Source organism: Lissotriton vulgaris, chromosome 8 (genome assembly GCF_964263255.1).
Source record: "Lissotriton vulgaris chromosome 8, aLisVul1.2, whole genome shotgun sequence".
In the NCBI taxonomy this organism is placed as follows: domain Eukaryota; kingdom Metazoa; phylum Chordata; class Amphibia; order Caudata; family Salamandridae; genus Lissotriton; species Lissotriton vulgaris.
Window position 1 is genome coordinate 1550340729 of NC_141696.1, and position 25825 is coordinate 1550366553.

Here is a 25825-nt window from a genome sequence, read left to right on the forward strand (position 1 = left end):
TGGATCAAGTCACGCATAGAGGGGATTTTGGCGGGTGGAGCAATAAGGAGGAATTCGTTTTTTTGAGCATTCAGTTTGAGATGGTTTTCTGCCAGCCATGTCTGTGTGATTGAGAGTGTGGTGTTAAGCCGTTTAATGTCTTCTAGAGTGTTGATCTTAAGATGCAGCTGTGTATCGTCAGCATACATATGGTATTGCACGTTGGAGGCCTGTAGAATTTCGGTGAGTGGTTCCATGAACAGATTGAACAGTGTCTGGGATAATGAGGACCCTTGCGGGACTCCCAACCTTACTGGTACTGGTTTGGATAGGGTGTTGTTGACCAAGAATTTTTGTGTTCGATTATGGAGAACAGAAGTAAACCAATTTAGCACTGACCCTGAAAGACCCATTCTAAGTTGAAAAGATCTAGCAGATTCTCATGTTTGACCTTATCAAAGGCTGAAGAAAGGTCTAGTAGGATGAGTAAGCATGATCCGTTCTGGTCAAGGATTTGTAGCGCAAATATTGCATATAGGACAGTAGTTATTAAGGTCCAAGGGGTCCGCTGTTGGTTTCTTTAGGATGGGTGAAACCTGTCCGATCTTGAGGGAGTCTGGGATGCGTCCTTGTTGCAGTGAGCTATTGATGTTTTTGGTCCATAGGGGTAGAAGCCAAGGGGTAAGACTTTAACAGCGTTAGCTGGGAGTGGATCAGTGAGGTGGTTGGAAGGTTTCAGGGAATTGAGAATCCTGCCCAAAGCCTCTTCAATGTAGGTATCGAAGGATGACCAGGCTGCTTCGTTGTTAAGGTCCAACTTTGAGGGGCTTAGGAGTGGGGAAGTTGGAAGTGATGTTTGCAAGTGTGGCACCGAGTACATTAATAGATCATTTAGAAGATCCTTCTCGATGTTATCAGTCTTCTGATTGAAGAAGGCGGAAAATTCTTCACAGGTGGGATGTGGTCTGACTGCGTCTTGTAGCCGTTGAGGTGCTTCCTTGGATTGAGTTTTGATTAACTCAAAGAGTTTTTTTTGGGCGATTACTAGCTTGGTGTAGCTGGTGGCTGAAGAGGTCTGCTTTAGTGCGCTTGATCTTTTTGTAATAGGCATTTCTCTTCTTCCTTAATAGCTTAAGGTGATTAGTAGATGGGGTTTATCGCCAGTTCCGTTCGAGGGCTCTAAGCAAACGTCTATCTTCGTTAAGTAGGCCATTGTACCAGGGCTTAGAGTCTTTAGTGGAAACTCTCTTTAGTTGAAGGGGGGCTACCTCATTAATTATCGAGGTCATAGAGTTGAGGTAGGGGTTGGTGAGGTCGTGGACATCTGAGGTGCCAGCCGGTGGCCGAAGAAGGTTGTAGCTTGAGGAGGGCAGTGTGTTGGGGATGCGTTTTTTTTAGGTCTCTTTTCCAAATTTTTGGGTTTGTGGCCTGAACCGAGTGAATTTTACTGTTTCCTTGATGAAAAAGGTGATAATATGATGGTCCGACTAGTCACAGGGTTGTATCGACTGTAACTGAATGATGTCGCTTTTGGAGATTATTAGATCCAAGATTGGGCCTTTATTATGAGTAGGGCTATTGCAGATTTGGGTGAGGGCTAGGTCGTCAATGAAGTTTTTAAGACTGTTGACCACTGTGTCGTTGTTGTCGTTTCAGTGGAGATTGAAATCTCCAAGGAATATTTGGGTAGTTTGCCGCCCGCTGTTGGTTGAAATCATATGTATGAGGTGTTCGGTGAAGATGAGGTTGTCATCTGGTGGATGACAGACGATGTTGTGATTGAATTTAGTTCTCTGTTCGTATTAGTTTTGTTTTGCTCAATATCGATTCTTCCTAAATCTAAGCATTTGGGTGGAATAAAGGCTCCCCCTTTTAATTGCTGCATAGCCCCAGGTATCACACATCTTCAAGCGTCAGTAGTCGAACTGTGGTTATTGAAGGTGGATGCGAAGAGGTCTTTTTCAAATAAAATCCTGCACCACCTTGCATTGCCAAGGGATTGGTCACCATTCTGTGGTCCTGAAGTGTTATGTAGGCATATTCTTTTACATTTCGGACCATTCTGTTTTATATTGAAAGAGCAAACTCGCAGTGAAATGCAGTACAAGCTTTGTAAAATAGAGTAGATAAAGGCAACACACAGTGAAATCAGATGTGAAAGTGCAAGTTCTGCAGTACAAGGTGCAACACTAATATATATAACAGAATATCTTAATTAGTTCAGTGTTGTATTGTTAATGACCATTGTGTCATTGGAAATGAATAGATTGAGACTTGTGCAAAAACCACAGTTGATGGACAGAATGCAGAACAATGTCATACATTCACCCCAGTACAGAGATCTGGGCCTAAATCCATCGTTTTTTTTGCACTCCACACCACCCCAGTTCAGACATGGCCATATGCAAATCAGCCTTGACCCTGTGCCTTGTTATTTTTGCATTTGTCACCCCGAGTGGGATGGGTATGCTCAGACGTGAGTCCCATGCTCTCCACACCACTGTAGTCAAGCTATCCAGGCTGAAGACGGCTGATAGCCAGAAACCAGTCCTAGGATGCTTGATTCCTGTCCAGGAAAGACATGGCTTGGCAGTTCGGGCTGGACTGTTCCCATGAGGCACAGGGTCAAGGCTGATTTGCATATGGCCATGTCTGAACTGGGGTGGTGTGGAGAGCAAAATAATGATGGATTTAGGCCCAGATCTCTGTACTGGGGTGAATGTATGACATTGTTCTGCATTCTGTCCATCAATTGTTATTTTAGATTGAGACTCGTCACACAAAAGAATTGAAACGCACATATACACACCCAGAAAAAATAGGATTATGCACAGAAACTCCACTCACAGAGGGACCCTGCTGCTGTGTGGAGCATAGGGTGCAGACAGGGCAGGGTCTTATCTGTCCCAGGGTGGTAGTGTAGTAGCACATATATAGCGCTTGATAACCCTGACTAGGTGCCAAAACACTTTTTCATAGGACATAACACACTTTCCAGTGGCCCCCCGCCCTGGGCAGCGCACCCAAACCGACAGACCACGCACACAACCTGGGCTTCATCTTGGACTCCTCCCTCACCATGAATAGACAAGTCAACGCTGTCTCCTCGTCATGCTTCAACATCCTGCGCATGCTACGGAAGATCTTCCGGTGGATCCCCACCGAGACCAGGAAGACGGTCACCCAGGCCCTCGTCACCAGCCGACTGGACTACGGCAACGCCCTCTATGCCGGAACCACCGCCAAGCTCCAGAAGAGACTCCAGCGGATCCAGAACGCCTCAGCCAGACTCATCCTCGACATCCCACGACACAGCCACATCTCCGGACATCTGAGAGACCTGCATTGGCTCCCCGTCAACAAAAGAATCACCTTCCGCCTCCTCACCCACGCACACAAAGCCCTACACGATCAAGGCCCGAGCTACCTCAACAACCGCATCAACTTCTACGCTCCCAAACGACATCTCCGATCAGCCAGCCACGCCCTCGCCGCCGAACCCCCGCATCCGAAGAAAGACAACAGGAGGAAGGTCCTTCTCCTACCTGGTCGCCAAGACCTGGAACTCCCTCCTTACCGACCTGCGCCTGACCCAAGACCACCTCTCCTTCAGGAAGAAGCTCAAGACCTGGCTATTCGAGCAGTAGCAGCACTCCCTCCCCCCCCAGCGCCTTGAGACCCTCCGGGTAAGTAGTGCGCTATATACATGTCTATGATTGATTGATTGATTGATTTCCCTATGGGTGTACTATGGATTGAACTTAATCTGGTGTATATAGGTAGTGTTTTGATGGACTTGAGGACCGGAGTTGTATTTTTATCTTGCTTGTCATAGCAACTATGCATGGATTTGATGCAAAAATGGGTGAGGAATAAGACACTCTTGCCTTGGATGCCAGTGTTGGATGGGTACAAACTGTGTGAGTGAAGTATAGTTTGTGAGGCAATTGTTTTGTTGTTTTACCTGAACGCAGAGTCTGCACAGACCACCAGAGCAAGTGTGCAGCTTTATCTGTGCACCAGTGTAGGGGAAAAGTGAGAAAAAAGATGTGATCATCCTTACAAGTGGATACCAGTTTTGGCTTGGTCTCTGTTGGATGTGAGCACAGGAAGTGCCCACACATGAGATGATACCACTTCTGGGGCGGGTACAATCTTTCATTATCTACAGCATGGGTGCTCATAACATTTTTCGGAGGAGACAAAAATAACTGTCTGCTGCAGTGATTTTGAGTTCAGGATTTTTTCTTACATCTGTTCTTACACATACTACATCCCTTCCCTTAGAGCATCATGGTCTCACGATAGAAATGTTTGTGAGAGAATTCTCCCCGCCTCAGCTAAACCTTCTTTTAGGAGTTTGGGGTGCATGTTTTGTTTGCCTACTCCCTGCATTTCACCTTGATTATTTCTGTCCCGCCATTTTGAAATTGCACCCACTACCAGTGGTCTACAGTGTGATTCAGCGCTACAGTGACATGTGGGAGTAAAGTCACCTTTTTTGTACTGCTTTTTCTCAGGTCTGTCACCTGTATGTATAGGAGGTCACATGCTTTTCTACTTCTCTGCTCAGAAACAGAAAATAATATGCATGGCCCTTAGAGCTGACCATTTTGATTTTCACTACAACCAAGATGATAGGCTTGCCTGGTTTGCTCATACTTAAGAGTTTAAATAAAATGCTGGGTGCAACCAAATGTAGCCAGCAACAACAACTGGAGGCGGCAGAGGTCAAACAAAAACAGTAGGAGGTGGCTGTGCAAGCAACAATGGGCAGGCGACGAGGACAACAAGGGAATGATGACGGAAGGGCTCAAGAATTTCAAAAAGTACCTAAATCCCAGCCTGAACCGTGGAAGGACACCTATAAAGTAATTGATCAGTTCTTTGTCCATGCTCCTTCGAAGGGACAAACACATGAGGAAGAAAGTGATACTGACAGGCGCTGACCTATGTGATCCAAGGAAACAAACAAAAGATCTCACAAGGAAATCTTGGGCGAAACCAAAAAATGACATAGGGGAGTGGCATAAGGCGTGATGGGGATGGGTTCCCATATTTGGATATGGGTATGCTCAGACGTGAGTCCCATGCTCTCCACACCACTGTAGTCAAGCTATCCAGGCTGAAGACGGCTGATAGCCAGAAACCAGTCCTAGGATGCTTGATTCCTGTCCAGGAAAGACATGGCTTGGCAGTTCGGGCTGGACTGTTCCCATGAGGCACAGGGTCAAGGCTGATTTGCATATGGCCATGTCTGAACTGGGGTGGTGTGGAGAGCAAAATAATGATGGATTTAGGCCCAGATCTCTGTACTGGGGTGAATGTATGACATTGTTCTGCATTCTGTCCATCAATTGTTATTTTAGATTGAGACTCGTCACACAAAAGAATTGAAACGCACATATACACACCCAGAAAAAATAGGATTATGCACAGAAACTCCACTCACAGAGGGACCCTGCTGCTGTGTGGAGCATAGGGTGCAGACAGGGCAGGGTCTTATCTGTCCCAGGGTGGTAGTGTAGTAGCACATATATAGCGCTTGATAACCCTGACTAGGTGCCAAAACACTTTTTCAAAGGACATAACACACTTTCCAGTGGCCCCCCGCCCTGGGCAGCGCACCCAAACCGACAGACCACGCACACAACCTGGGCTTCATCTTGGACTCCTCCCTCACCATGAATAGACAAGTCAACGCTGTCTCCTCGTCATGCTTCAACATCCTGCGCATGCTACGGAAGATCTTCCGGTGGATCCCCACCGAGACCAGGAAGACGGTCACCCAGGCCCTCGTCACCAGCCGACTGGACTACGGCAACGCCCTCTATGCCGGAACCACCGCCAAGCTCCAGAAGAGACTCCAGCGGATCCAGAACGCCTCAGCCAGACTCATCCTCGACATCCCACGACACAGCCACATCTCCGGACATCTGAGAGACCTGCATTGGCTCCCCGTCAACAAAAGAATCACCTTCCGCCTCCTCACCCACGCACACAAAGCCCTACACGATCAAGGCCCGAGCTACCTCAACAACCGCATCAACTTCTACGCTCCCAAACGACATCTCCGATCAGCCAGCCACGCCCTCGCCGCCGAACCCCCGCATCCGAAGAAAGACAACAGGAGGAAGGTCCTTCTCCTACCTGGTCGCCAAGACCTGGAACTCCCTCCTTACCGACCTGCGCCTGACCCAAGACCACCTCTCCTTCAGGAAGAAGCTCAAGACCTGGCTATTCGAGCAGTAGCAGCACTCCCTCCCCCCCCCAGCGCCTTGAGACCCTCCGGGTAAGTAGTGCGCTATATACATGTCTATGATTGATTGATTGATTGATTTCCCTATGGGTGTACTATGGATTGAACTTAATCTGGTGTATATAGGTAGTGTTTTGATGGACTTGAGGACCGGAGTTGTATTTTTATCTTGCTTGTCATAGCAACTATGCATGGATTTGATGCAAAAATGGGTGAGGAATAAGACACTCTTGCCTTGGATGCCAGTGTTGGATGGGTACAAACTGTGTGAGTGAAGTATAGTTTGTGAGGCAATTGTTTTGTTGTTTTACCTGAACGCAGAGTCTGCACAGACCACCAGAGCAAGTGTGCAGCTTTATCTGTGCACCAGTGTAGGGGAAAAGTGAGAAAAAAGATGTGATCATCCTTACAAGTGGATACCAGTTTTGGCTTGGTCTCTGTTGGATGTGAGCACAGGAAGTGCCCACACATGAGATGATACCACTTCTGGGGCGGGTACAATCTTTCATTATCTACAGCATGGGTGCTCATAACATTTTTCGGAGGAGACAAAAATAACTGTCTGCTGCAGTGATTTTGAGTTCAGGATTTTTTCTTACATCTGTTCTTACACATACTACATCCCTTCCCTTAGAGCATCATGGTCTCACGATAGAAATGTTTGTGAGAGAATTCTCCCCGCCTCAGCTAAACCTTCTTTTAGGAGTTTGGGGTGCATGTTTTGTTTGTCTACTCCCTGCATTTCACCTTGATTATTTCTGTCCCGCCATTTTGAAATTGCACCCACTACCAGTGGTCTACAGTGTGATTCAGCGCTACAGTGACATGTGGGAGTAAAGTCACCTTTTTTGTACTGCTTTTTCTCAGGTCTGTCACCTGTATGTATAGGAGGTCACATGCTTTTCTACTTCTCTGCTCAGAAACAGAAAATAATATGCATGGCCCTTAGAGCTGACCATTTTGATTTTCACTACAACCAAGATGATAGGCTTGCCTGGTTTGCTCATACTTAAGAGTTTAAATAAAATGCTGGGTGCAACCAAATGTAGCCAGCAACAACAACTGGAGGCGGCAGAGGTCAAACAAAAACAGTAGGAGGTGGCTGTGCAAGCAACAATGGGCAGGCGACGAGGACAACAAGGGAATGATGACGGAAGGGCTCAAGAATTTCAAAAAGTACCTAAATCCCAGCCTGAACCGTGGAAGGACACCTATAAAGTAATTGATCAGTTCTTTGTCCATGCTCCTTCGAAGGGACAAACACATGAGGAAGAAAGTGATACTGACAGGCGCTGACCTATGTGATCCAAGGAAACAAACAAAAGATCTCACAAGGAAATCTTGGGCGAAACCAAAAAACGACATAGGGGAGTGGCATAAGGCGTGATGGAGATGGGTTCCCATATTTGGATAGGTTGCCTAATTGTTGGCTAAGATGTGAATTATCAAAATTAAGAATTGGTATTAATCCATGGATAATAAATGAGAGAATAAAAATGGAAATAATGAAATATGATGGGAAATGTACATGTATGTTGGGTATAAAATGTGATATCCTGCACATACTGGTGGATTGGTTGAATGTGTTATCATTGCGGAAATTGTTCCTACGTCCAACCTTTGTAAAATATGCAATCATGTGATAGGATAAGTTTTATAGAAATTTAAAAGCTATTTATCCTGTTATTAAGTAAGTAAAAAAGTGGTGTGATTATAACTCGTATATAATATGGGGAATGTGCAATGAAGTGTTGTAAAAAAACTTTTGCTCTTCTTTTTTAAGGATTTTCTGTTTTTATAACGATTGATTACATTATTTATGATATTAGAGTTGTATAAAAATTGATTGTTTTGTGTTGTTTGAAGACCAATGGTCTAAATAAATATTATCTGGACTAGATGTAGGCCACAAACACCTATTCATCAAAATAGTTTAACACTATTACTTGCCTCGAGTCCAAAGCCTAGAGTGCACTTGTCGTAACAGCCCCAGGGGTCTGAGATAGATGCAGAAACAGATAGACTCAGCCAGATTCAAAGGCAGACAGGCACACACACCCATAAGCACAGACACTCTTAAACACATTCACACACACAAACACTGCTGAAACACACAGACAGTGCATGTAACAGATAATTTTTCGGCAAAAAGAGGGTGTGAAATGTGGGTTGTCACACAAGAAGGAATCCAGGTGCTTGGTCACTTGTGTAGGTTTGTGTCCCCAAAGTTCTTCTTATACAAAGAGCCAGGTTTGCAGCTCAAGAAGGAAAGAGGAGGCTCTGATGTGTCGAGGGAGGTCGTTCCATGTCTTGGGTGCAATGTAGGAGAATGAGCGACCTCCAGTTTTGCTTTTGCGAATGCCGAGAAGTGTGAGAGTGAGGCAGAACGTAGGTGTTCAGAGGGTTGGTGAAAGTGTTGTTGGTGTTCTGGTATTCCGGTACGATGTTGTGTAGGGCTTTGTGTGCATGAAGTCTAAATTGACTGCGCTTGGGAATGGGGAGCCAGTGAAGCTTCCTAAGGTTAGGTGTGGTGTGATGTGGTGCAACATGGGAGCTCAAATAGGAGTCTTGCAGCTGTATTTTGGAGGGTCTGGAGTCTTTGTAGAAGTTGTTTGGAGATTCTGGTGTAGAGAGTGTTGCAGTAGTTCAGCCTATGGGGGATGAGCGCGTGTGACGATCCTAGCAGGGGCTGTGTTATGCATTGTGATTGTTTGCACCCAACACTCACAATGCACCCTATTATGTTGTATGCACTGCTCTGGGGGCTGCCGCGACCGTGCACTGCCCTGGGGGCAGCGCATTCATGTGTAAACCCGGAGCAGCTGCTTCGTGTTTTCACAGTGCAGGTGTCACCCGCCTGCACTTTTACAAGGGACAAGAGCTCCCCTTGCAAGTGGGTGCAGTCAGTGACGGCACCCGCCTGCAAGAGGATTTCTGGGGGTCCATAGGACCCCCTTTAGCCACTGCAGAGGGCTGCTGTCAGGAGGCGCACTAACAGTGCGTCACCTTTAAAATGGCGCACTGTCAGTGCACCTCCTGAGGGCTCCTTTGACTCTGTGCCCGCTCCTGTAATACGGCGCGGGCGCAGTCAAAGGAATTCCCTCATTTGCATAGGGCAAGCACCTATGCAAAAGAGGAAACACCCTCTGAAGGTAGCACTGGTGCTTTAAGTGCGTCAGCGCTATTGGTATTATAGAAGGGGACACACAAGTGTCTGCACCCCCTTCTATAATACCAAAGTGCCCCGGGGACGCGCAAAGGGGGCGCAAACGCCCGTTGTGCACCCGGGGCACTTATTGTAATACTGCTCCATGTGTTCTGAGGCATCCATTTGAAGATTTTTTCGCAACATGAGTAGGAAGTGGAAGCATTAGGTGCACACTGCATTGACTTGAGCCGCCATGCTGAGTTTGTTATCTAGGGTGATCCTTGATTACTTGCGTGGCCTGTGAGTGCGGGGTTTGGTCCTATATTTGATGGCCACCAGGTGGAGTCCATTGGGGAGGTCTTGATGTCAAAGACCAGTACTTCTGTCTTGTCAGAGTTGAGCAGCAGGCAGTTGGTTTGCATCCAGTCTCCTATCAAGGTCATGCAGTTTGTGAAGTTGGTTCTGGCGGTGGTTGTTTTGTCCGTCAGGGAGAAGATGACTTGTGTGTGATTGGAGTAGGAAATGACGAGGATGATGTTGGCGAGTAGTGTCATGTACATGTTGAAAAGGGTGAGGCAGAGGAACTCTGCATATTCATTTCTCGGTCTCTGTTTTGTTTGTTTTAATACAGTAACATAGGTCAATTACAAGGCTTTCTGAGTAATTGAATGTTTTATTGTTCTCCGTTTATCATACAGGCTCAACTTCTTCAAAAAGTCTGTAAAGATCTCATAGGATTCTTCCTTCTACTTTCCTTAAGATTTGGCCCTGCAGACTCCTTCTTAGCTCCAGAGAGCGGCTGGTGCTCCACCTCCAATGTCCTCATATTAAAGATGAAGGTAAGTGTCCTTTTAACAGAGGTCAAATAAATAAAAATCTCAATTATTGTAGAGCCGATGGATCCATTGCTGTTCTTCCCAACTATATCTTTTCCAGCCTGTTCTGCTTTCTATGGTCTGCTTGAATTTCTTTCTTTTTCTTTCTCTGTTTTTCTCCTTTCTTCTATGTATCTTAGCCCTTCACACTTTCTTACCCATCACAAGAGTAAGGCACTTAGTTTGGCCATAAAGCCTTGCTTCTAGAAATCAAGAAGCTCAGGAGATTTTAGGATCCTATGAACGATTGTCATGGTTTTGACCCCGGTTGTCCTCCTTGGACTCCGCACTAGCCTCTATGCCTGTACTCTTCCTTACCTGTTCCTTCCCCTAACTATCTCTGTGACGCACCTGGTCAGCCACGGTCCTCATTGGAACCACTGTGTTTCCAGGTGGAGTGCAGGCTCCCATCTCTGTCATTTACCTGTATTACTAGGTCAGCGTCTTTGCTTCGTGGTGCTCCTCCTACTAACAGAGCTCCTCAGTTTAGATTCCTCCAGGCTGACATATGTGCCATAGCTCTTCATCATGTTCACTGTGCAGCAGGGTATCCTCCTCCATGAGTCGACTCCTCGTTGGTGGTCCTCCGCTTCCCAGATCTGGGGGTCAAAGATTGCCAGCATGAAAGAACCTTTTATAGTCTTTTGTTGGTTTTTCCTCTCCATATCATTCCTCTGTATTGTTTGTTTTTTCTGTCTTCTAATTTTTCCTTCTTTCCCTGTTTGTCAGTCTTTATGCTGGTTCTACATTTTCCTCTCTTCTTCCTATGCAAGTCTTTGTCTACTTTCAGCATAGGTAAGTACTCCCATCCACGTTGGGGTTGATGATCGCTTTTTTTCTGTATTGTCCAAAACTGCTAAATCATACATTGGTCTGTTAGCTCTCTATAACCAAAAGTACAACACTATAGTTCACTCTCAAGCCTATCAGCAAGACGTAATTAAAACCTCATGTTGAAAAACTAGCACATATTTAACCCTCAAGCTAGAGGCTAGTTTTGGGTTTGTTTTACTCTTGACCCACAAAAAACATTATTGTAGGACAGAATGGAATCAACCGGACGGGTCGGTACTGGGAATAGTAGAAAGGGGGGAGCGGTATATATGCACACACAGCCATAAAGGAGCAGGTCTGTCGAGTGGGCGGGGTCACCGCCTCTGCAGGGGGAGGGTGGGGGCAGCGAGCACGGACCAGCGATAACCAGAATCGGACCTTGGCGGACATTAATGCCGGGGAAGGTGCAGAGGGCGTGTAATAGCACCCTGGCCGTTAGGAAAGGTTCAAGGTGCCGCCCGCATCGATGCGCTGCAGGGGAGAGGAGCTCCAGCACCATGAACAGCGGCGGATGCAGACACCGCTCCATGACGCATGCGCACTGAACAGGCAGCAGAGCGGGGGGCCTAAAGAAACAACCATCTGAGACGTTTACCATAGTGCGGCTGCGCAGGATTATGCGCATGCGCGGAAACGCGGGCAACGGCTCCAGCAGCTGCAGGGGTGGAAGGATCCTCGGTCTGTGCGGTGAACTTCTCACTCTGACCCCGGACGTCACCCCCGGCCTCGGATTGTCATCTTCACCGTCCTAGGCCGAGGGGAGAGGGCTCTGAGCAGGTGTCTGCGCAGGTAGAGTCTACAGCACCCCCCCCCGCTACAGACAGCCTGAACTCTGCACCCCCCCTTCAAGGCATGACCCTCCACCCCCCCCCCCCAAGGCATGCCTCCCCCCCCCCCGGGCTGAGGACCCATCACCCCCCTTCAAGGCATGCCCCCCCGGAATGAGGACGCATCACCCCCCCCTTTCAAGGCATGTCCCCCCCCCCCCCCCAGGTTGCGGCCCCTTCACCCCCCCTTCAAGCCATGGCCCCTCCCGGGCTGAGGACCCTTCCCCCCCCTCCTTCAAGCCATGGCCCCTCCCGGGCTGAGGACCCTTCCCCCCCTCCTTCAAGCCATGGCCCCTCCCGGGCTGAGGACCCTTCTCCCCCCTCCTTCAAGCCATGGCCCCTCCCGGGCTGAGGACCCTTCTCCCCCCCTTCAAGCCATGGCCCCTTCCGGGCTGAGGACCCTTCACCCCCCCCTTCGAACCATTGCCCCTCCTCCCTTCCCCGGGCTGAGGACCCTTCACCCCCCCCCCCCCTACAAGCCATGGCCCCTCCCGGGCTGAGGACCCTTCGCCCCCCTTCAAACCATTGCCCCACCCCTTCCCCGGGCTGAGGACCCTTCACCCCCCCCCCTACAAGCCATGGCCCCTCCCGGGCCGAGGACCCTTCACCCCCCTTCAAACCATTGCCCCACCCCTTCCCCGGGCTGAGGACCCTTCACCCCCCCCCCCTCCCCCCCTACAAGCCATGGCCCCTCCCGGGCTGAGGACCCTTCACCCCCCTTCAAACCATTGCCCCACCCCTTCCCCGGGCTGAGGACCCTTCCCCCCCCCCTCCCCCTCCCCCCCCTACAAGCCATGGCCCCTCCCAGGCTGAGGACCCTTCACCCCCCTTCAAACCATTGCCCCACCCCCTTCCCCGGGCTGAGGACCCTTTACCTCTCCCCTCCCTCCTCTCCTGTCCTCAGCAGTCACAAAGTTCTATACGGAGAAGTGAGATGAACAGTGGCAAGCTATGATGGAAATGAGGAATAATGTGAAGGGGGTAGGATCTTAGCTTGATTCTGGCAGAATAATTTTAGATAGGATAACTTCTATGGACATTTTCAAGCTATTTATCCTGTTATTAAGTAAGTAAAAAAGTGGTGTGATTATAACTCGTATATAATATGGGGAATGTGCAATGAAGTGTTGTAAAAAACTTTTGCTCTTCTTTTTTAAGAATTTTCTATTTTTATAATTATTGATTACATTATTTATGATATTAGAGTTGTATAAAAATTGGTTGTTTTGTGTTTTTTAAAGACCAATGGTCTAAATAAACATTATCTTGACTAGATGTAGGCCACAAACACCTATCCATCAAAAAAGTTAAACAGTATTACTTGCCTCCAGCCCAAAGCCTAGAGTGCCCTTGTCTTAACAGCCCCAGGGGTCTGAGATAGATGCAGAAACAGATAGACTAAGCCAGATTCAAAGATACACACTCCCACTCTCACTCTCACTCTCGCTCTCGCTCTCTCTCTCACTTTCACACTCTCACTCTCACTCTCACTCTCTCACTCTCGTATGGAATGTGGGTTGTCACCTGAGAAGGAATCCAGGTGCTTGGGCACGTGTGTAGGTTTGTGTCCCAAAGTTCTTCTTATACAAAGAGCCAGGTTTTCAGCTAAAGAAGGAAGGAGGAGGCTCTGATGTGTCGAGGAAGGTCGTTCCATGTCTTCGATGCAATATAGGAGAATAAGCGACCTCCAGTTTTGCTTTTGCGAATGCTGATGAGAGGGAGGCAGAACGTAGTTGTCTGGGTGGTTGGTGAAAGTTGTCTGGGTGGTTGTTCTGGTATTCCGGTCCCATGGTGTGTAGGGCTTAGTGTGCATGAGAAGTCTAAATTGACTGCGCTTGGAAATGGGGAGCCAGTGAAGCTTCCTAAGGTTAGGTGTGGTGTGATGTGGGTGCAGCGTGGGAGTTCAAATAGGAGTCTTGCAGCTGTATTTTGGAGGGTCTGGAGTCTTTGTAGAAGTTGTTTGGAGATTCGGTTTAGAGAGTGTTGATGTAGTCCAGCCTATGGGGGAGGAGTGCTTGCAGAAAAGGTGTGCCAGGTGCAAACAATCGCAATGCGCTCTATTATGTTGTATGCACTGCCCTGGGGGCAGCTGCGACCTCGCGCTGCCCTGGGGCCAGCGCATTCATGTGCAAACACGGAGAAGCTGCCACGTGTTTTCACAGTGCAGGCGGCTCCCCCGTGCACTTTTACAGGGAATAAAGCCCCCCTTGCAGCGGGTGCAGTCAGTGACGGCACCCGCCTGCAAAGGGATGTCTGGGGGATCCACAGGACCCCCTTTAGCCACTGCAGAGGGCTGCTGTCAGGAGGCGCACTGAGAGTGCGCCGCCTTTTAAATGGCGCACTGTCAGTGGCCCTCTTGAGGGCTCCTTTGACTGTGCGCCTACTTCTGTAATACGGCGCTGGCACAGAGTCAAAGGAATTCCCTCATTTGCCTAGAGCAAGGTCCTATACAAACAAGGAAACACCCGCTGAATGTAGCGCTGGCGCTTTAAGTGTGCCAGCGCTATCGGGATTATAGAAGGGGACACACAAGCGTCTGCACCCCCTTCTATAATACCAAAGTGCCCCAGGGTTGCGCAAAGCGGGCGCAAATGCCCGTTGTGCACCCGGAGCACTTATTGTAATACTGCCCCATGTGTTCTGAGGCACCCATTTGCAGATTTTTTCGCAACATGAGTAAGAAGTGGAAGCATTAGATGCACACTGCATTGACTTGAGCCGCCATGCTGAGTTTGTTATCTAGGGTGATCTCTAGATTACTTGAGTGGTTTTGGGTGCGGGGTTTGGTCCTATCTTTGATGGCCACCAGGTGGAGTCCATTGGGGAGGTCTTGTTGTCAAAGACCAGTACTTCTGTCTTGTCAGAGTTGAGCTGCAGGCAGTTGGTTCGCATCCAGTCTGCTATCATGGTCATGCAGTTTGTGAAGTTAGTTCTGGTGTTGGTTGTTTTGTCCGTCAGGGAAAAGATGACTTGTGTGTGATTGGAGTAGGAAATGACGAGGATGATATTGGTGAGTAGTGTCTTGTACATGTTGAAAAAGTTGAGGCTGAGGAACTCTGCATATTAATTTCTCGGTCTCTGTTTTGTTTGTTTTAATTCAGTAACCCAGGTCAATTACAAGGCTTTCTGAGTAATTAAATGTTTTATTGTTCTTCATTTATCATACAGGCTCAAGTTCTTCAAAAAGTCTGTAAAGATTTCATAGGATTCTTTCTTCTACTCTCCCTAGGATTTGGCTCTGCAGACTCCTTCTTAGCTCCAGAGAGCGGCTAGAGCTCCACCTCCAATGTCCCCAGATTAAAGGTAAGTGTCATTTTAACACAGGTGAAATAAAATAATTCTCAATTATTGGGGAGCCAATGGATCTATTGCTATTCTTCCCAACTATATCTTTTGCAGCCTGTTCTGCTTTCTATGGTCTACCTGAATTTCTTCCTGTTTCTTTCTCCTGTTTTATCCTTTCTTCTGCTATGTTTCTTAGCCCGTTACACTTTCTTACCCATCACAAGAATAAGGCACTTAGTTTGGCCATCAAGACTTGCTTCAAAAAAAAAAGAAACCCAGGAGATTTTAGGGTCATAAATGCACGATTGACATGGTTTTGACCCCGGTTGTCCTCCTTGGACTCCGCACCAGCCTCTATGCCTGTACTCTTCCCTACAAGTTCCTTCCCCGAACTACCTCGGTCATGCACCTGGTCAGCCACGGTCCTCATCAGAACCATGGTGGGGCCACAGTGTTTCCAGGTGGAGTGCAGGCTTCCATCTCTGTCATTTGTCTGTATTTCGAGGTCTGCCTCTTCGCTCTGTGGTCCTTCTCCCTCTAACAGAGCTCCTCAGTTTCGATTCCTCCTGGTTGACATATGTGCTGGAGCTCCTCATCGTGTTCCCTGTGCAGCCGTTTATCCTCCTTCGTGAGTCGACTCCTTATTTGGTGGTCCTCTGCTTCCCAGGTCTGGGGGTCAAAGATTGCCAGCATGAGAGAACCTCACCATGTCATTTCTCTGTATTGTTTTTTGTGTCTTCTAATTTTTCCTTCATTCCCTGTTTGTTAGTCTTTATGCTGGTTCTACATCTTCTTCCTATGCAAGTCTTCGTCTACTTTCAGCATTGTTGAGACTCCTCCTCCTTAGGTAAGTACTCCCATCCAGCTTATTTTTTCATAATGTCCAAAACTGCTAAATCATACATTGGTCTGTTAGCTCTCTGTAACCAAAAAACAACACTACAGTTCACTCTCAAGCCTATCAGCAAGACGTAATTAAAACCACACGTTGAAACACTAGTACAAGTTCAACCAACAAGCTGGAGGCTAGTTTTGGGTTTGTTTTACTCTTGACACGCAAAAAACAAGAGACCAATATATAGACATTTTCATTAACACTGAGATTAATGACTCCATATTTCATACTCAAAAGATATGATGCTCTGCTTCACTATCCACGCTGTTAGCAAGGCATAATGAAACCCAAAAATCGTATTGAACCCACACTTAAATCAACAAGAGGCCTAATGTTAAAAGCCTAACCTGAGGTGCACCTATACATCTTTTATATACGACAGTCATTTCATGCCACCATTTCTGGTCTCTTAAACAACACGTACACTCCATCAGCCAGGCCACAGAATGTTTGGTGCTGGACTTTGCTTTCACTCTGGCAATTCCAAGTCTGCAAGGAATCAGGCAGATACTTAGGCAGTGGATTGTGAGCCGAGGGTCATTTGTCTCTATTTTTCTTTTTCTTTTTTTATTTAATGCGATTTTATATAGCGCAAGCATTACCCGAAACTGTCCGAGCGCTGTGTCATGCTGTCCTTGGACTGTTCATCAGGCAGATACTTAGGCGGGGGCTGGTCAGCTGGGGGTCATTTTCCTCTCTCAGTGGTTCCCAAACTTTTTTGACCCACGGCTCCCTTGACCCACTTGCATTGCCAGTGGCTCCCCACTGTTACTTTTTATGGAGGGTGGGGGGGATGTAAGCCTGGCCTCAAGAGTACTTCCATTTTTCTTCCTGACAATAATTGGGATGAAGCTGATAAAGTTATTATAATCATATACGCAGGGTGTTTCGTATTAGTAAGGCAACACCCCGAATAAAATATTCCTAGTTACACTTCTTTGCCCATGCCTTTTTTAGATACCCTTGTCAACTTTTTTATCCCTCTTACAGTGCTAGATAGCACCACTATGCATGTCGGCCCCATCGCTAAAGTATTACTGAGCAAGTAGAATATTTGCATTCACATTCCATTTCCACCCATGACATACGTGCCAACACGTCTGTCTCAGCAGGGTGACTCATGATTTTTTAAACCCCATACAGCTTTATTTTAGCTGCCCTTCCCTAAAATTGCCTCTAAAGCAATGCATGTAAAATAAATTCCTCTGATTTTTTTTATGGTCCCGATTTCTTGCTTTCAAATGTTGGCATTATGCCGTATATGATGTTTTACTTCCATGTGCTCAAGGAGAGAGCAGGCCTGTCTTGAAATGTGTGTGTACTGAAAGAAATGTGTACTGGAAGTACCAATGATTCAAGTACAAATGTCAATGCTTAATAATACTTAGTGTGTTTAATAGAAAGGACAACTGTACTTTCCTGATAACTTGCATTGGTGTAAAATGTATTTGGAAAAAAACAAAACTAATAACTAACGAATCTAACAAAATAACTCGGGCATCTTCTGCTTACTTTGGGAGTGTTGGAATGTGGGGATCCAGTGAAATATGGAGGTCATCTCCCTCGACATGTCATCAATTAAGCACTACATTTACAGCTTTAGGCATGACACTCACAAATCATCAACATTATTAGTTTATGTCTAATTAGTTTAACTGAACCAAACAACCCCTTCAACAGTAAATGCATTTAAGTGCTTGGAGTGCAGCTCCTCTGGCTCGGTTTGACAGCTCCCCAGGGAGCCACAGCGCACAGTTTGGGAACCCCTGCTCTATGTGGATGCTGTGCTTATAATGTTCATCAGGCAGATACTTAAGCAGTGGATTGTCAGCTGGGGTAATTTGTCTCTATGTGGATTCTGCACTCGGATTGTTCATCAGGCAGATACTTAGGCAGTGGATTGTCAGCTGGGGTAATTTGTCTCTATGTGGATGCTGCGCTCGGAATGTTCATCATGCAGAAACTTAAGCAGTGGATTGTCAGCTGGGGTAATTTGTCTCTACGTGGATGCTGCGCTCGGAATGTTCATCAGGCAGATACTTAGGCAGTGGATTGTCAGCTGGGGTAATTTGTCTCTATGTGGATGCTGCGCTCGGAATGTTCATCAGGCAGATACTTAGGCAGTGGATTGTCAGCTGGGGTAATTTGTCTCTATGTGGATGCTGCGCTCGGAATGTTCATCAGGCAGATACTTAGGCAGTGGATTGTCAGCTGGGGTAATTTGTCTCTATGTGGATGCTGCGCTCGGAATGTTCATCATGCAGATACTTAGGCAGTGGATTGTCAGCTGGGGTAATTTGTCTCTATGTGGATGCTGCACTCGGATTGTTCATCAGGCAGATACTTAGGCAGTGGATTGTCAGCTGGGGTAATTTGTCTCTATGTGGATGCTGCACTCGGATTGTTCATCAGGCAGATACTTAGGCAGTGGATTGTCAGCTGGGGTAATTTGTCTCTATGTGGATGCTGCACTCGGATTGTTCATCAGGCAGATACTTAGGCAATGGATTGTCAGCTGGGGCTCATTTGTCTCTATGTGGATGCTGTGCTCGGAATGTTCATCAGGCAGATACTTAGGCAGTGGATTGTCAGCTGGGGTCATTTGTCTCTATGTGGATGCTGCACTCGGATTGTTCATCAGGCAGATACTTAGGCAGTGGATTGTCAGCTGGGGTAATTTGTCTCTATGTGGATGCTGCGCTCGGAATGTTCATCATGCAGATACTTAGGCAGTGGATTGTCAGCTGGGGTAATTTTGTCTCTATGTGGATGCTGTGCTTGGAATGTTCAGCAGGCTGCGTGCATCTGGAATCCAAAATAGTTTCCCAAAAAATTCAGAATATTACTTTGAACTACTTGCTGTCAGAAGCACTTTATACATTCCCTAACCCACTATAATCTAGTAAAAAGTGAGGAGCTCAAATGGCGAACACATTTGCACCCCATTAATCGGGGCTTTTATTGTGAAATATTATTCTGTCTGATATTTCTTCTTTAAAATTGACATATAGAATTCAGACATAAATATCTGTTTGGGGACAAACACATAGGAATAAAATCAAATGGAGTCTCTTTTGCTTGAAATATTACTAGCCAGTGCCAACCACTCTTAGTTGGTTAATCTGAGTTGACACTTCGGGTGTAGCAGTCTTCACTGTTCACTCGGTCATAGTGTCTACTGCAGATGTGCCCATAATAGAACATTTAGTAATCTGGTCTTTGTAGAGGAAACATTCCAGTTAAAATGTAGTTATACTTTTATTGCACAGTCACTTAATACCTTCCTCCTGTGGTTGATCTGTATGAAATACTATATAGATCAGAAAGTTTATAGTTTCCGGCAAAGATACGCTAAACCAAAGTTCCAGTAGTTATGTTATGTTATGTTATTATAAGTTTGTAAAGCGCTATATCACCCAGAGGTATCTAAGCGCTGTATGTATGTTATTTGACTTTTGTATTGAGAAGTGACCATGGCACATGTCTGAGCATATAAGAACAATGGTTCTGGTGGGGAGAAAAGCATACATTTCATATAATCACTTTTGTCAATACCACTTGAGGAAGTGTATCTCTCTCTAAGTTTCTTTACATAAACAAATGGTTAAGAACACACAATGGTCTCGCGTCGCTTTGTTTCTGTGTATTCAGTACAGTTATATCAAAGAAATGACATAGACCACACATGGGCCTCGTTTTATGTTCCTTTGGTGTATTCAATACAACCTGATCAACATTTCTTTAGTTAAACAGAAAAGGATGCTTCTAATATAACGTGAAAAATAAGTGCTCGTGCAATGCAGTTGGTGAAATCAAGTGGTTCGATGAGAATAGGTAAAACCAGAATGATTTCTAAAGTTGCTGTAACAGAATAGATTTGAAGAAATGCTTGGGCACAGTTTATGACCCAATGTCGATACACCTTTGTATGCTCTACTCGATCCACGGAAATGGGATTTATCGCTACATACTTGCCAACTGAGAAGTCCTAAATATTTTCTATTGCTACATACCCGTTTTAACCCCAGCATTTATTGTGTTGCTGTTGTGAGAGCATTTTAATAGAAGGAAATCATGCCTACTTTAGAGGTGCTCTAGTTAACATGACTAGGCCGCAGCCCGCTTGCATTGACAGCCATTCATGTTTGAAGCAGAAATGTAACATTTATGTTCTCTCAAAGAAGCTTTGTTTAGGATGTTCCGCTCACTTGACCAGCACTATAGGGATGTACCCACTGCATCATGCAGGTGCCCCGATTCACCCACATCCGACACCCACACTGGGTGTCTTATCCTACACTCACCCCCCCCCCCCCTCCCCCATGTCTGATAACCGCACCGGGAGGGCATTGCTCCATATAATGTCCTGGAATGTTAATGGCCTGTTAGACAGGGTCAAGTGCACAGCAGTCCTGCGATATGCACAACGTCACACTGTAGACATTTTTCTGCTCCAAGAAACCCACCTGGTAGGCAATAACTGCCCCTTACTGGTGAGATACGGCTATGACGGAGTCTGGCACTCCGGTTTTAATCGGGGATCGAGATGGGTGGCTGTCCTGATGCGCCATGCCCTCCCATTCGTTTTGCGAAAGGTTACTCATGACCCTCAGGGTTGCTTTGTTGCCTTGGAAGGGAACATAGGAGACCGGACCCTGAGCCTGTTATCCATATACTCCCCACCTTCCCTGATGACCCCCACACTTAGGTTAGTTGCTAAACTGGTTGCTGCCCTACCCCCGTGGACGACCATCATTGGGGGAGATTTCAACGCAGTTATGAACCCCGACCTTTACACCGTCAGCGCCCCCTCAGCCTCTAGGATCACCCATTCTAATCTCTTATCGAATTGGGCCACCGCCCTGGGGCTAGGGGACGCTTGGAGACTTTGGCACCCACGGCCTGACATTATACCCACACATCAGCATCCCATCACACACATGCTTGACTTGACTACGTTTTCATGCCGGCCCTGGATTGTCGGGCAATTCAGGATATCACCATCCTCCCCAGAGGAATATCTGACCACTCCCCCGTGGCGATGCAGATGGGTGACCTCCCCGAATCTTCGCGCCCGATCTGGCGGTTAAATGCCTGGTTTCTCCAGGATAAAGATTTTAGGGCCTCAGTGGGCGATGAGCTCCACCACTACTTTATCACTAACCAGGGCTCGGTCCCCTCCCGAGGCACCCTGTGGGAAGCTGGGCCAACTCAAACTCAAACGAACGGCGCAGGACTCCCAGCTTATGCTCCTAGAAGCTCAAGCTATCCTAATTGAAGGGCAATCCCGGAAGAGAGGACTGAAGCCCAGGGTAGGAGACTAGCATTTCTGAGCGACAAAATTAAGCAGACCTTCCTGGAGGCTGCCAAGCTGCTGTGGAGGTCCTCTGTGGTACAAAAGGGGGTGGTGGTCCTCTGTGGCACGTGTTTATGGATGGGGAAACAAAAATGGGAAGCTCCTTCATTGACTAGCCACTTGCCCAATGGCCAATCGCATCATTCCTGAGATGATAGCCCCAGACGGAGCGGTCCAACGATCCCCGGTGGCAGTGGCCCAATGCTTTGCCGCATACTACGCTACCCTTTACTCTGCGCAGCCTCCCAATCTATCACTCTCGGAGCTACTTGAGCGAGAACAGTTCCCTTTTCTGTGACTCAGTGAACCCGAGGCAGAGGCGCTGGACCTCCAGATCACCCCAGAGGAGGTCAACAAAGCCATATCTCGTATGGCTTCTGGTAAGACGCCGGGGCCAGACGGACTCCCACAGGAGTTTTATGCAACCTACCGTGACATGCTGGTTCCCCACCTTCTAGAGATGTATCAAGAGGCAACTAATAAGGGCTCGTTCCGCTCCGAAACTGATAAGGCCACCATTGTGGTGATCCCCAAGCCCCAGCCTCCCTCAAAGCATTGCTCCGACTATCGCCCCATCTCTCTCATCAATTCGGAGCTCAAAGTATTTGCCTCCATCTTAGCCAACCGCTTGCGACCGTACCTGGCCAAACTGGTCCACCTTGACCAGTGCAGTTTCATGCCCTCTCGGGGCACCAGACACTGCCTTAGACGTCTCCACCTTGCTCTAGCGAACCGCCAACAACTGACCCCATACTTGTCCCTTCTTCTCGTGGATTTCGAGAAAGCATTTGATTCAGTGGACTGGCAGTACCTGGAAGCTGTGTTGACGGAAATGGGATTTGGAGCCTCTTTCTGTAAACTGGTCAAGACGCTATATTGTAAGCCGCGGGCCCGAGTACTGGTCAATGGAGCCCTGTCGCAGCCCCTTCCAATCAGGAGGGGCACGAGGCAGGGATGCCCCCTCTCTCCCTCCTCTTTGCTATGGTGATGGAACCCTTCGCCTGCCATATCCGGTCTAACGAGCAAATCATGGAATGGAACTAGCCTGGCCTGGAGGAGGACAAAATCGATCTTTACGCAGATGACGTTCTGCTATTTTTAGTGGACCCAGCACAATCAGGACCCCGGTGTCTCCGGGTGTGGAGTCACTTCGAGCAAACCTCCAGCCTCCGACTGAACTCTGCTAAGTCCGTCCTGGTCCCCTCCATCTCGCTCGAGAGTGCTTTGATTGGCAGTCATCGATACCTCTTCGACGGGAGTCCTTCAAATATCTTGGGATCTGGGTTGCCCTCCTCCCAGACCTTGCCTGGTCGCTCAATGTAACCCCACTAGTGAAAAAAACCCGTGCTGATCTCCTCAAATGGCAGGCGCTGCCGCTGAATCCTATGGGCAGAATAGCTTTATTTAAAATGATGATTCTGCCTAGGTTCCTCTACATGCTTTAGAATACGCCCCTTACATTCACGTGGTCGCGGGAAATGAACAGCTTGGCCCCGGTTGGCCTTCGCCCAGTGCCTGATTCCACCCTTCGATGGCGACCTGGGGATAACAAATCTATACCTTTACTATTTAGCTACTCGGCTCCTTACATTGCACAACTGTTTCAATGGTCGCTTGTCAGATCCAGCATATCGACTAGAACTGCACACCCTAGGCTTGCATAACATCCAGGGGATGCTGTAGGTTAAATGTTACTGGATTACTAAAGCGCATGGCTGCCCGTGAGCGTCCCAGCGCAGAATGAGTACAGGTGGAGTCGTAAGGGGGTTTCACGGGAACAGCCAGGTTTTCAGAGATTTTCGGAAGGCCAACAGATTAGGCTGTGCACGAATGTCAGGAGGGAGGGAGTTCCATAATTTGGAAGCGTTGTAGGAGAAACGCCGACCTCCTGATCGTGCTCTCTTGATCTTGGGTGGCAGAGTTAAATGAGCATTAGAGGATCGGAGAGGTCTAGAAGTGGTGTAAGGAGTCACCAGGTCTTTAAAGATGGGAGGGGCCTTGCCGTTGAGGATTTTGTGCGTAAGACAGAGCGCCTTAAATTGCACTCTTTCTACCACGGGTAGCCAGTGGAGTGCTTTGATAGCTGGCTTGGCCGAGCACCGGCTCTTGGTGTTGGTGAGGATCCGTGCGGCCGCGTTCTGCACCACCTGCAGTTTGGTAGTGACTTTCCGCGGGGCACCCAGAAACAGTGCGTTGCCATAATCCAGGCGTGACAGGATGAGGCCTTGGATAAAGAGTTTCCTTGATGGAAAAGGGAGTAATGGCAGAATTTTTCGGGCGGATCGCAGAAGCCCATAGCAGACCCCAGCAGTTTTCCTAGCTTGAGTGTGCATGGTGAGATTTTGGTCAAGCCATAGTCCGAGGCTTTTGATCTCGGTTTTAGGGGTAGGAGGCTTGCCCATGCATGGGGGCCATAGAGATTCTGGCCGGAAATGAGCCTGATTCCCCATTACCAGTATCTCCATCTTGTCGCTGTTGAGCTTCAAGTGCGAGCTGTCCATCCAGCTGACTATGTCTTTCAGACAGGAATAAAGGTTGGTGGTAGGGTTTTCCTGCTGAGAAAAAGAGACTACCAGCTGGGTGTCATCAGCGTACGTTAGGAGTTTAATACCGTAGGGGGTGACTAATTTTTCCAAAGGGGACATATATACGTTGAAGAGCGTGGGGCTCAACGAGGAGCCCTGTGGTACTCTGCAACGTATAGGGGTCTCCCTGGATGTATAGCCACCCTCGATCACCTGGAATGAACGGTCATGAAGAAAGGATTTTATCCAGGTCAGGGCGACATCTGTAATCCCAAGATCACTGAGTCGCTGGACCAGGATTTGGTGGTTGACAGTGTCGAAGGCCGCGCTCAGATCCAGGAGGATCACTGTCACTGATCCTCCTGAATCCATGATCTTCCTGGCCTCCTCGACCACCATCACCATTGCTGTTTCCGTGCCCTGGCCGGGGCGAAAACCCGTCTGAGATGGTTTAAGTAATTCATTCGATTCCAGGTAGTGGGAAAGCTGGGCATTTATGAGTTTTTCTGTCATTTTACTGATGCAGGGGAGGAGCGAAATGGGCCTGAAGTTGCCTAGGTTGAGGTGGTCTAGATTAGGTGTTTTTAGTAGTGCTCTAACCTTCGCCTTTTTCCAGCTGGGGGGAACCACTCCGAATGCCAATGAGGCATTAATCAGGTGTACCATAGGTCCGAGGATGGTAGGTGTTACTTGCTTTAGGATTTTAACTGGTGCAGGGTCAGAAGGTGAGCCACTTTTAAGAGATTGGAGGATGGGGACCAAAGTTTCCTTATTTATGGGAGTGAACGTCTCAAGTCTAGAGTTGAGGTTCTGGGCTTGTATTAGGGAGATAGGTGGTAGATCCAGGGGAATGGGCGAAAGTTGCTGCAGGATGTTTTGAATTTTTTGATCGAAGTACGTGGCCAGCTTATCACAGTGGTTGTCTGCGAGGACAGACGGACAAGTGGACTCCGGGGTTTTCAGGAGTAGTTTTACAATGCGAAAAGTCTCCCTCGACGAGCAATTTTCTCTTGAAAAAACGAAGTTTGAGCATTTTTCAAGGCTTTTTTATAATTGAGGATGGCCAGCCTGTATTCCTTCTTGCTATTGGGGTCGAAGTCTTTCCGCCAAGTTCTTTCAGCCCTTTTGCATTGCTTCTTCAGAAGGCGGGTTTCCTGGGTGAACCATGGGGAGGAGGTTTTTTGGCGGGTTGTCCTATATGGTTTGTAAGGGAGGATGGTATTAAGGGAATTTTCTATCCGAGATGAGAACTCCGCACCTGCTGTTACGGGGTCGATGGCAAAGCTAGGCTTGGAGAGGTCCAGGATGTATTCCCATTTTTTGGGGTCTAGTTTAGCCCAGGGACGTACCGGTCTACTCGGAGATAGAGTGGGAGGAACGTTGGCCGGAATCTCCCAACTAAAGGGAATGAGCCTGTGGTCTGACCAGGGCAGAGGAATCGGGGCGTTGGTTTTCAGGGTATTAATGTTACAGAAAATAGGGTCAAGTAAATGCCCATGACTGTGCGTGGATTGGTCGTTCTGCAGATGAAGATGATGAGTGGCAAGGTCTAAGAGCAGCTCTGATGCGGTGTTGTCCTCCCCATTATCGAAGTGGATATTAAAATCCCCTAGGACAAGTAAGTTAGACAAAGTGCTTGTCATGGCTTTGGAGAATTCCACAAGGGAGCTACAAAATTGGCCCAAGGCTCCTGGCGGGCGGTAAATAAGGGCTCCTGAGAGTGATTTACAGGGGGACAGTTGAATGCTAAAATGAACATTTTCACAGTTCAGTAAAGGGCTGTCCCGGAATCTGCATGAAAGATGTTCCTTATGGATAATGGCTATCCCTCCTCCCTTTCCC

The 25825-nt window shown here is 47.6% G+C and overlaps 1 protein-coding gene across 3 annotated transcripts in view; it reads left to right on the forward strand.

The window, feature by feature from the left end:
- The window catches only part of LOC147700358 (uncharacterized), a 70708-nt gene that overhangs the window by 3889 nt on the left and 40994 nt on the right, over window positions 1-25825 (forward strand). Inside the window, exons 1-3 of one of the 3 annotated variants that reach the window (XM_086935719.1) lie at window positions 11744-11884; window positions 15152-15225; window positions 15977-16054. The gene's annotated coding sequence lies outside the window, so the exon portion shown is untranslated. Of the gene's footprint in view, window positions 1-10114; window positions 10226-11743; window positions 11885-15151; window positions 15226-15976; window positions 16055-25825 lie in introns of those variants that run through there. The other 2 variants (XM_086935718.1, XM_086935717.1) reach the window with 2 other exon arrangements.